Consider the following 12,461-nt stretch of genomic DNA (forward strand, 5'->3'; position numbering starts at 1 on the left):
ATATTCCTGGACATTGTCTCTACTCTTCTTGGGTGTCAGTCTCATGTTGTGTTATTTTATATTCCACAGATGAGTGCAATCATTCTATGTCTGTCCCTCTCTTTCTTACTCACTTCACTTAGCATAGTACTCTCCGTGACCATTCACTGACAAGCAAGTTTCATGAAAGGTCAATATCTTTTGTCTTCTTAATAATTATAAAATGTTTCCAGTTTTGCGATCAGCATAGACTTTCGTAATGTGTGTATAGTTTGTATTTTTGTATGCTTGGGAAGAAAGTGATCTTCTTGTCATTGTATTTGCTCATTTTGGTTATTAAATGATTGAATTATAGTTTTCTGTTGGACAATTTCTGTTTGAATATTACTATGTGATACATTTCAGTATCAGCAATTTCATGGTCACTGTTTCTTTTTGTTTGTTTGGGGGTCACACCCGATAAAGTTTAGGTTTACTTCTTGTTATGCTATCAGGGGTCACTCCTGGCAGTTCTTGAGGACCACAGAGATTGCCAGGCATAGACTGGATCAAGTGCATGCAAGGCAAACAACTTTTTTCTGCTCTACCATCTCCCCAGACCCAACCTATTGAAAATAAAATTGAAATTAGGAGGGTATAAAAGAAATCATGATTTTATGAACCACGTCAAGTTTGTGTGCAAGGTGGTGTTTTTCAGTACAAATTTATTTTCACTAAAAATCATAAATCACATGAAGATAATTAATGGTTTGGGAACACACATTGTAAATTAGGAAATTGAACATGCGCTTTATCTTTATGCTTTTAGGAAAAGTAGCTATCACTATATTTGCTAAAAAATACTGCATCCTGTAAAATCATACCAAATATAGCTATCCATTCATCAGCTGATAAATGTTGTTATGAAATTTAGGTTATGAATGTTTAGAGTTTTGAGTTATGGCTACAGCTGATACAAATGCTTTTGCACAAGTTGTTATCTGCAACTAAATCTTCAATTTTCTAGGATATATACTCTAGCATATACACTTGCAGGGCTGGAGCAATAGCACAGTGGTAGGGTGTTTGCCTTGCACGCACCCAGCCGGGTCAAGCCGGGTTCTATTCCTCCGCCCCTCTTGGAGAACCCAGCAAGATACCGAGAGTATCTCGCCCACATGGCAAAGCCAGGCAAGCTACCCATGATGTATTCGATATGCCAAACGCAGTAACAATAATTCTCAAAATGGAGACATTACTGGACCCGCTCTAGCAAATCAATGAACAACGGGAGGACAGTGACAGTGACAGTGATACACTTGCTGGGTGGTCAGTAAAGGTAAAGGTTAAGGTAAAGGCCCTCCCGTTGTTCGTCGATTTGCTCGAGCAGGCCCAGTAACGTCTCCATTGGAGACTTTGTTGTTACTGTGTTTGGCATATCGAATACGTCACGGGGAGCTTACATTATCTTCACCATCACTTGTTTGACTTCTTTTAATTTTCAGTTTTAATTTTGTTTATTTATTTATTTTTTTGGTGCCAGAGATTGAACCCAGGCCTCACATGCAAAGTGAGAGTCTATCACTGAGCTATATTAAACTTTCTTTTTATCATTATTATTACAATATCCATATTATAAGATATGCAATGGCATCTCATTGAACTTTCTATTTTCTATGGATTAGTGCTGAATTAAGGTCTCTTTTCCTGTCCACAGTGCACCGTAAATGTTTTTAATAATCATTAGAGATGCAGTTTTTTGTTGTTATTTTTCTGACACCCCGGCAATGTTTAGGGGTAACCTGACTTGGTACTGAGGAATTACTTCTGGCAGTGCTCAGGGCACTATATGGAATGCCAGGGATTTTATCTGGGTCAGCTGTGTGCAATGAATGAATGGCGATGCTCAGGGGACCATATGGGATGCTGGGAATCGAACCCGGGTCAGCCGCGTGCAAGCAAATGCCCTACCCGCTGTGCTGTCTCTCCAGCCCCTAGTTCTGATCTTTAAAAAAATTTTTTTTGTCTTGTCCTTGTGGTGCCAGAGGTCCCATGCCTCCTTGATATAATAGACCACCCCTGGCCTTTCTATGGCTCTTGCAGAGCTTTTTTGATAAGGGCCATTGTCACAAATATGCAGTGAGAACTCAATGTGATTTTGATTTGCATTTTTCTGATGATAAGGAGTGAGCACTTTTGCATGTTCACACTGCCATCTTTAGTTTTCTTTCTTCCTATATATATTTTTTTATTTTTAAAAGAGCTTCTGCAGATTAATGTCCATTTTGTATTGTGTTGATTTTTGTTGTTTTAGTTGAGTTGTGTGATTCCTTCATGCATTATATACAAACCTGTCTGTAGGGTACATGATGTATAAAATATCTTTTCCCAATTATTAGGCTGCCTTTTTGCTCTGGTACTAGTTTCTTTCACCATACAAAAGCTTTTCATATTTTGATTTAATACTACTTTCACTCTTATTTTAACTCTTGATGCCCTTGATATTAAAATTGAGACTGCAAATATCTGTTATCAATATCTAGTATGTATCAATATCTAGTGTGTAACACATATTTTCTTATGTATGGTTTAGGAGTTAATCCATGCCATCAATCCATTTAAAATTATTTTTTCTTTTGATGTTAAATATTTATCTGGTTACTTTTTAAAATGTAGCTGTTCAATTTTCTCAACAGTGTTTTTTGAAGAGGATTTCCTTTGCTCATTGTATATTCTTAGCCTATTTGTCATAAATTGACAGGGGCTGGGGAAATAGTACATCTGCTATGGCATTTGCCTTGCATATGACTGGCCTGGCTTCACTACAGAACACAGAAAAAAGTCCCCTCAGTGTACCTAGAAATGATCTCTGAACACAAAGCCAAGAGTAATTCTTCAAAACTGCTTTTCATGCTCTCCTTAAAAAATAGTAAAATTGATGCCCAGCTAGCTCCACCTCCTAGAAAGCCGGTTTTACCCCAGGTCTGCGTGGGACGGGCACGGAGGCCGAGCTCTGGGCAACCAAGAGAACGGCTCCTATTCCAACCAGGTACAGCCCGCCCCAAAGGGCCTGGGACCCTCTGTGCGCATGCCCAGCTAGCTCCACCTCCTAGAAAGCCGGTTTTACCCCTGGTCTGCGTGGGACGGGCACGGAGGCCCAGCTCTGGGCAACCAAGCGAACAGCTCCTAATCCAACCAGGTACAGCCCGCCCCCAAGGGCCTGGGACCCTCTGTGCGCATGTTCAGCTAGCTCCACCTCCTAGAAAGCCGGTTTTACCCCTGGTATACGTGGGAGGGGCACGGAGGCCCAGCTCTGGGCAACCAAGCAAACGGCTCCTATTCCAACCAGGTACAGCCCGCCCCCAAGGGCCTGGGACCCTCTCTGCACATGCACAGCTAGCTCCATCGACGTTCCCAACTCCTCGCTCAGTGCTACGAACTCTTTCAGGAGCCGCGGCCGCTAACGTGGCCGCGTAATATTTTCCCACTACATATGTCATAGGAACCATAAGCTACCTTCTTCGATGGAAACTTTTCTAGTTTAGCTCAGTCACTACAAACACAGTAGCCAATAACTCATAAGCCTATCTTAACTCACACTGCATATCAAGCAGAATATTGACAGTGAATGTTAAGGACTAAACCACAGTTTTCACAATGGTAAAGCAACGCAAAAGCCCACCAAACTTTCTTATTGAAGAGTCTAGCCCAGATGGCACCAACAGTACTGCAGTGTTAGACAACCTCTCTGACAAGGAATTCAGGAGGGAGCTACTTAGGATGCGTAGGGAACTAAAAGAAACAATGGAAAGCAATGCCAATAGAAGACAAGAGGATTTGAAGGCAGAAATGAGGAAAATGCAATCAGAAATGTCAGACCTGAAAAATCTCGTAAGCGAATTGAAAAACTCAGTGGAAGGCCTCAGCAGCAGAGTAACAGCTGCTGAGAACAGAATCAGTGAGCTCGAAGATGAAGTTCAGAGACTCTCCAGAAAAGAGCAGAAAATGGAAAAGAGACTCACAATTCGGGAACAGATGGCAAGAGAAGATCGTGATGAAGCCAAGCGGGGTAACATAAGAATTATTGGAGTCCCAGAGGGACAGGAAGAAAACCTTGATGAAAAAGAAACTGTCAAAGACATCATTGCTACAACGTTTCCAGAGCTGAAGAAAACTTGTGACCATATTCAGGAGGCCCGAAGGGTACCAGCTAGAAGAAATCCGAATAAAAATACCCCAAGACACATTCTGATCAAAATGACCAAAATCTTAGACAGAGACAAAATTCTGAAAGCAGCAAGATCGAAGAAAGAAATCTCTTACAAAGGAGCATCCTTAAAATTCACAGCTGATTTTTCTGATGAAACCCTTATGGCCCGAAAACAGTGGTGGGACATAGTGAAAAAACTCAATGAAATATATGCCTCCCCAAAAATACTTTACCCAGCGAGACTCTCATCCATAATAGAAAGAACAACACACAGTTTCACAGACAAACAACAGCTCAGGAACTTCATAGACTCAAAACCATGGTTACAAGAACACCTAAATGGGCTACTTTAAGGCAAGAAAGGCCCCTCAAATACACCAAATTTCAACAGAACAATGGGACAAAATCCCATAACAATAATCTCTCTCAATGTCAATGGGCTAAATGCACCAATTAAAAGACATAGAGGGGCAGGATGGATTAGAAAATTGAACCCAACATTCTGCTGCCTCTAAGAAACACATCTCAATAGTCAAAGCAAACACAGACTCAGAGTCAAAGGCTGGAAAACAATCCTACAGGCAAACAGCTCCCAGAAAAAAGCTGGGGTAGCCATCCTAATATCAGACCACATCGATTTCAGAGTGAGGAAGGTCATAAGGGACAGTTAAGGTCATTTCTTATTGATCAAAGGATCATTACAAGAGGAAGAACTTACAATAATAAATGTATATGCACCTAATGAGAGACCAGCAAAGTACTTAAAACAACTACTCATAGATTTGGAAAAAGACATCAACAGCAACACAATTCTAGTGGGAGACTTCAACACTGCTTTGTCACCTCTTGATAGATCAACCAGACTCAAGCTTAGCAAGGACATACTTCATCTGAGGGAAACAATGGAAGAAAGGGACTTAGTAGATATATACAGGACACTTCATCCTCAAAAAGCTGAATAAACATTCTTCTCAACCGTACATGGAACATTCTCCAAGATAGAGCACATGCTGAGCCACAAAACATGCCTCCAAAAAATTAAGAAGATAGATATTGTATCAACAATCTTCTCAGACCATAATGCGCTGAAATTAGAAGTAAATCACACACAAAAACAGAAAACTAAATCAAACACCTGGAAATTAAACAGTGCTCTTCTGAAGAACGAGTGGCTTAGACAGGAACTCAAAGAGGAAATCAAAAGATTCCTAGAAACGAATGAAAATGAGGACACGAGTTACCAAAACTTATGGGACACAGCAAAAGCTGTGTTAAGAGGAAAGTTTATAGCTCTACAAGCATTCCTCAGGAAGGAGGAGCGAGCACACATGAGTAACCTAACCTCACAGCTTAAGAGCTTGCAGAAGGACCGAAAAAAAGGAGCACAACCCGAATAGGAGAAAGGAAATAATAAAACTCAGAGCAGAGATTAACGAGATGGAAACCCAAAAAACAATCCGAAAGATCAATGAAACCAAGAGCTGGTTCTTTGAGAAAATTAACAAGATTGATAAGCCTCTAGCAAAACTCACAAAGAAAGGGAGAGAGAAAACCCTAATAAACCGAATCAGAAATGAAAAGGGGGTCATTACAACAGAAACTACAGAAGTTCAAAGGATCCTCAGGGAGTACTTTGAGAAACTTTATGCCATGGAACATCAAAACCTCGAGGAAATGGATAAATTCCTAGACTCCTACAGACTCCCAAGACTGAACCAAGAAGACCTGGAATACCTGAACAGACCAATCACCATCAAGGAAATTGAAATGGTAATAAAAAGTCTCCCCAAGCACAAAAGTCCTGGTCCGGATGGATTCACTAGTGAAATCTTCCAAGTCTTTAAAGAGGACTTACTCCCAATCCTCTTTAAGCTTTTCCACGAAATTGAAATACCAAGCACACTTCCGAACAGTTTCTACGAAGCAAGTATCACACTGATACCAAAAGCAGACAGAGATAGATACCACAAAGAAAGAGAATTACAGACCGATATCTCTGGTGAACACAGATGCAAAGATCCTCAACAAACTTCTAGCAAATAGAATCCAACTACTCATCAAAAAGATCATACACCATGACCAAGTAGCATTCATCCTAGGGATGCAAGTATGGTTCAATATTCGGAACTCAATGAACATAATAGATATATATATCATATATATCAACAAAAGAAAAGATAAAAAGCATATGATTATATCAATAGATGCAGAGAAAGCATTTGACAAGATCCAGCACCGCTTTATGATGAAAACCCTAGCCAAAATGGGTATAGAGGGGACCTTCCTCAACATAATTAAAGCCATCTACCACAAGCCTACAGCAAGCATCATCCTCAATGGGGAAAAACTGAGAGCCTTCCCTCTAAGATCAGGGACGAGACAAGGATGCCCACTCTCTCCACTGCTGTTCAATATAGTACTGGAAGTACTTGCAATAGCGATTAGCAAGAAAAAGATATTAAGGGCATTCAGGTAGGAAAGGAAGAAATCAAGCTCTCACTATTCGCAGATGATATGATACTCTACTTAGAGAACCCTATAACCTCCACCAAAAAACTCCTAGAAACAATAGACTCGTATAGTAAAGTTGCAGGCTATAAAATCAATACCCAAAAATCCATGGCATTCGTATATGCAAAAAGTGAGAGAGAAGAAAGCAACATGAAAAAAACAATCCCATTCACAATTGTGCCCCAGAAAATCAAGTACTTAGGAATCAGCTTAACTAAGGAAGTAAAGGACCTGTACAAAGAAAACTACAAAACGCTACTTCAGGAAATAAAAGAGGACATGAGGAAATGGAAAGATATCCCCTGCTCATGGGTCAGGAGACTTAACATTGTCAAAATGGCAATACTACCGAAAGCATTGTATAAATTCAATGCAATCCCTATAAGGATACCCACGACATTCTTCAAAGAAATGAAGCAAACACTCCTGAAATTTATATGGAACAATAAGCCCCCACGAATAGCTAAAGCAATTCTTGGGAAAAAGAAAATGGGAGGAATCAACCTCCCGAACTTCAAACTGTACTACAAAGCAGTAATAATTAAAACAGCATGGTACTGGAACAAAGGCAGAACTGCAGACCAGTGGAACAGGGTTGAATACACTGACATCTCCCCTCAATCATATGATCATCTAATCTTTGATAAAGGTGCAAGTAATGTGAAGTGGAGTAAGGAAAGCCTCTTCAACAAATTGTGCTGGCATCACTGGACGGCTACATGCAAAAAATGGGCTCAGAACTCTGCCTAACACCGTGTACAAAAGTAAGATCAAAATGGATTAAAGACCTCAACATCAGACCAGAAACCATAAGGTACATTGAAGACAAAGTTGGCAAAACCCTCCATGACATTGAAGCTAATGGTATCTTCAAAGATGCCACGCCACTGGCCGAGCAAGTGAAAACAGAGATAGATAAATGGGACTATCTTAAACTAAGAAGCTTCTGCACCTCCAAAGAAACAGTGACCAAAATACAAAGACAGTCTACAGAATGGAAAGGATATTCACCCAATACCCATACGACAAGGGGTTGATATCCCGGATATACAAAATACTGGTTAAACTCCACAAGAAGAAAACATTCAACCCCATCCAAAAATGGGGCAATGAAATGAACAGAAACTTTTTCAAAGAAGAAATCTGAATGGCAAAAAAGCACATGAGAAAATGCTCTACATCATTAATCATATGGGAGATGCAGATCAAAACCACAATGAGATACCATCTCACACCTCAGAGACTGGCCCACATTCAAAAGAACAAAAGCAACCGATGCTGGCGTGGATGTGGCGAGAAAAGGACACTCCTTCACTGTTGGTGGGAATGTCTACTGGTTCAGCCCTTCTGGAAAACAGTATGGACGATTCTCAAAAAATTAGAAATTGAGCTCCCATTTGACCCAGCAATACCACTGCTGGGAATATATCCCAGAGAGGCAAAAATGTATAGTCGAAGTGACATCTGCATTTGTTTGTTCATTGCAGCACTCTTTACAATAGCCAGAAACTGGAAGAAACCTGAATGCCCAAGAACAGATGACTGGTTAAAGAAACTTTGGTACATCTACACAATGGAGTACTATGTAGCTCTTAGAAAAGATGAAGTCATGAAATTTACATACAAGTGGTACAACATGGAACGTATCATGCTAAGCGAAATGAGTCAGAAAGAGAGGGATAGACATAGAAAGATTGCATTCATCTGGGGGATATAAAGTAACAAAATAGGAGATTAATACCCAAGAATAGCTGAGATCAGCACCAGGAGGATTACTCCATAGCTTAGTGGCCAGCTGGGCATTCTAGAGGAAAGGGCAGCTCAGACAGAGAAGGGAACACCAAATAAAGGGTGTTTGGAGGACCCTCCCAGGAGGGGAGATGCATGTCGAAAGTGGACTATGGACTGAACATGTTTGCCACTCAATGCCTCTTTTGCAGACCACAACACCCAAAATGAGAGAGAGAACACAGGGGATTGCCCTGCCACAGAGGCAGGGGGTGATGGGGAATGGGGGTGGGGGGATATTATCCATGGTGGTGGAAAATGGGCACTGGTGGAGGGATGGGTATCTGATCATTGTATAATCAAACCCAAGCACAAAAAAATTGTAAATCTACAACTGTAACTCATGGTGTTTCACTAATAAAAAAAAATTAAAAAAAAATAGTAAAATTGTGGGGACAGAGAGAAAGAGTGCAACAGAGTACAGCAGTTAAGGATGCTTCCTTGCATGTGAAGCGCCTAGCTTGATTCCCCATACCATACACCCAAGCCTCACCAGAAGTCATCTCTGTACACAAAGCCAGGAGTAAGACCTGACTACCACCAGTTGTGGGCTCCCCAACTCAGAAATAAGTGAATTGGCTGTCCATATTCTGGTAACTTTAATTTGTGGCTCTGTATTGTATTCCACTGGTTCATTTTTGTTGGAATATTTTGTTTTTAATTTCTTATTTCTCTTAAAATTTGCAATTATTTACTAAATCAATAGGGCATCAAATTCTAATGGTAGGTTCATAGAGCAGTTAGCTTTAGCTGCACAATAAAGTACTGTAAAACATAATGACTGAAAATCCTCTTGGTTAAATTCACAGTTCTGTGGCTATTGTTAAGTTAGTCATCTGCGGTCAGTGGAGTTGGATGCTTTATAGTCCTCTTATGCATTTGTCCTATTTGTCATTTGGCTGAAGCCTAAGTTTCTTTTAAAAAAGATGCTTCTGGAGAAACTTGTGCCAGTGGTGCTTGTGGTTCACCAGGGCTATAACTGGCAGTATTCAGTGGACCACTTGGTGCTGGGGAGATAACTCAGAATTTTGTGCACCCTAAGCATATGTTTTGAATGTAGCCTGCCCACAGGGCAGAGTCTGGCAAACTCCCCGTGGCGTACCAAATATGCCAAATACCAGTAACAATGATGGGTCTCATTCTCCTAAATAGCCTTGAATATAATCTCAGGGCAAGGATGAAAGAGACGTTACTGGGGCCTGCTCGAGGCAATCGACGAATAACAGGATGATGAAATGAAAATGAATGAAATGAAGCATATGTTTACCATATAAGTATGTGTTGTTTTTTTTCATATGGCTGGGGTTATAGGATAAGAATGAAATGAGAGTTGGTCCACTGCTGAAAGCAATGTACTCATGTACCATTGGCCAAAATAGGTCAATATTCAACCCAAGTGCTTTTCTATAGGAGAGTTCTCAAAAGGGAGAATATTTAATAATATTTTCTTTCCTATACTTATACTATACTACACATACAGAGATGCAGGCTAGTAACATGTGCTGTGTATGGTCACTCTAAACAATTTATACCGTGGTCCTCTATGAAATTAATTTTATTACATTTTAGGAAAAGCAAGCCTATTTCCTGATATAATACAATATACAGTGAGTGTATCTATCCCCAGTATGTAATTTTTGGTAGACTCTACTAAATTTATTAGACCATGGTGGTGTTATGTTAGGAAATCATGTTGACAAAACTAGTTATCTTTGTTGTTTCTTTTGAGTTCGTCTTCCTCCAATTTTTCTAGCAGCGGATTAGTACTAAGATGCATATAACTCCTGATGGAGTTGGGCAGTAATAGTGTGTATGTCTTCTTCTAGGTGCCTGCCCAGCTATTGTGAACATGGGGGTGTATGTTCTCAGTCCTGGGACACCTTCTCTTGCGATTGCCAGCACACTGGTTACACAGGTGCTACATGCCATTCCTGTAAGCCTTGAAAACTGCTTAGTCTCCTTCTTCATTATTTTCCGATTTTCCTTCTCATAACTATGTTTATATGCATCTGCGCAAACATATGATGTAAAAATGATAGCAGAAAACAGAGACTCAACTTTGAGTCTAATTTGCTTTAAAAATGGTTTTACTTAGACAAATTTGAGGAAAGAGAAAGAAAGAGACAAATGTTTAAGAGATAACATGGGCTTTCCCAGCAAGGAACAAACCTGTCTGATATACTTTTAACAAATTTTAATTTCTAATGATGTCATGACAGCTTACAGAAATACATCAATAAATAGACAAGAAAAAATAGAAGGTAAGCAGTAGTAAGTCACAGTCACGGTCCTCCCGTTGTTCATCGATTTTCTCCAGCGGGGCCAGTAACGTCTCCATTGTGAGACTTGTTACTGTATTTGGCATGTCGAATACGTCACGGGGAGCTTGCCAGGCTCTGCCATGCAGGCGAGATACTCTCAGTAGCTTGCCGGGCTCTCCGAGAATGACGGAGGAATCGAACTCGGGTCGGCCATGTTAGCTGCGTGCAAGGCAAACGCCCTACCCGCTGTGCTATCGCTCCAGCCCAAGCAATAGTAAGTAATGAAAAAAATTATAAAGTGTTTTTTTTAAATCTAGAATATATAACTTACCCTGTTTAAATTTGAGCCAATTTTAGTTTCTGAGTTCTGTAGCAAAACAAGTTATTGGGTTTCATGATAAATTTTTATGATGATAACATACTGGAATTTACTATCTGTCCACAAATTTTAATTTATCTAATATTTAAAAGCATCCTGGAGGTAAGTACAATGATCTCCAGTTCACATTTATGAAAGAGGAAATGAGTACATGGTCAGACTGCTTTAAGACAGATCTCTTGATCTCCAGTCGATTATGTTTCTTCTGTCTTGATCGGCATTCTCTTTCCTGAAAAATAATTCTCTCAAGTTTAAAGCTAACCAAACTTGTCTGACCAGTAAATGATTAGACCCACTTATTCCTCTTAGTGGGCTGGAGCAATAGCACAGCAGTAGGGTGTTTGCCTTGCGCATAGCTGGCCTGGCCGAGCAGGGTTCAATTCCTCCGCCCCTCTCGGAGAGCCCGGCAAGCTACCGAGAGTACCTTGCCTGCACGGCAAAGCCTGGCAAGCTACCCGTGACATATTCAATATGCCAAACACAGTAGCAGCAAATCTGAGACGTTACTGGACCCGCTCAAGCAAATCGATGAACAGCGGAAGGACAGTGACAGTGACAGTGACAGTGAGTTCTCTTAGTAGAGTCCTGAAATTCTCATGGTTTCCTAATTATTGGCTTTTGTCTTAGCTTCCCCTTATTTGTATAGCACTGTTCTCATTTCTTAATACATACCTTCCTTCCCTGGGACTTTAAGTAAAGAGGTAAAGGTAAAGGTAAAGGCCCTCCCGTTGATCGTCGATTTGCTCGAGCGGGCCCAGTAACGTCTCCATTGGAGACTTTGTTGTTACTGTGTCTGGCATATCCAATACTCTCGGTAGCTTGCCGGGCTCTCCGAGAGGGGCGGAGGAATCGAACTCGGGTCGGCCATGTTGGCCGCTTGTAAGGTGAACTCCCTACCCGCAGAGCATGGTATAAAAATGAGCACATCCAACCACCACCAGTTCTTCTTATTAGAGGTTATGTTTCATTTCTGAGAGTTCTTCCTTAAAATTATTTAATAAATTTTACACTGTGTGGAAAGAAGGCAGCATATGAATTGACATGGTCCAGTTTGATATGGGTGGAAATTTAGGAATTTGTGTTCAGATAAGAACCCTTGGTCCCCATTTTGGCAGTTCCACAGAGGAGCCCACAGCATCTTGCTGAACTTAGGGAGGTAAATAACCCCGTAAACACAAGGTAAATTCAACCAGAGTAAATTCACTTGCCTCTATTTTTTATAATGGTGTCAGGTTAGAATTTACAGGACTACTCTTCATTGGAACTGGGCTGAATAATCAGAAATTAAACGTTGAGAGATTTGGTCAGAGTCATTTGTGTTAAACAGTCAATTTCTTACTTGGATCATCCCTTG

General features: G+C 40.5%; 1 pseudogene; it reads left to right on the top strand.

The window, feature by feature from the left end:
• The window catches only part of LOC130034952 (contactin-associated protein-like 3), a 166,673-nt pseudogene that overhangs the window by 81,069 nt on the left and 73,143 nt on the right, over positions 1-12,461 (top strand).

Source organism: Sorex fumeus, unplaced genomic scaffold (genome assembly GCF_029834395.1).
Source record: "Sorex fumeus unplaced genomic scaffold, SorFum_2.1 ptg000063l, whole genome shotgun sequence".
Lineage (NCBI taxonomy): Eukaryota > Metazoa > Chordata > Mammalia > Eulipotyphla > Soricidae > Sorex > Sorex fumeus.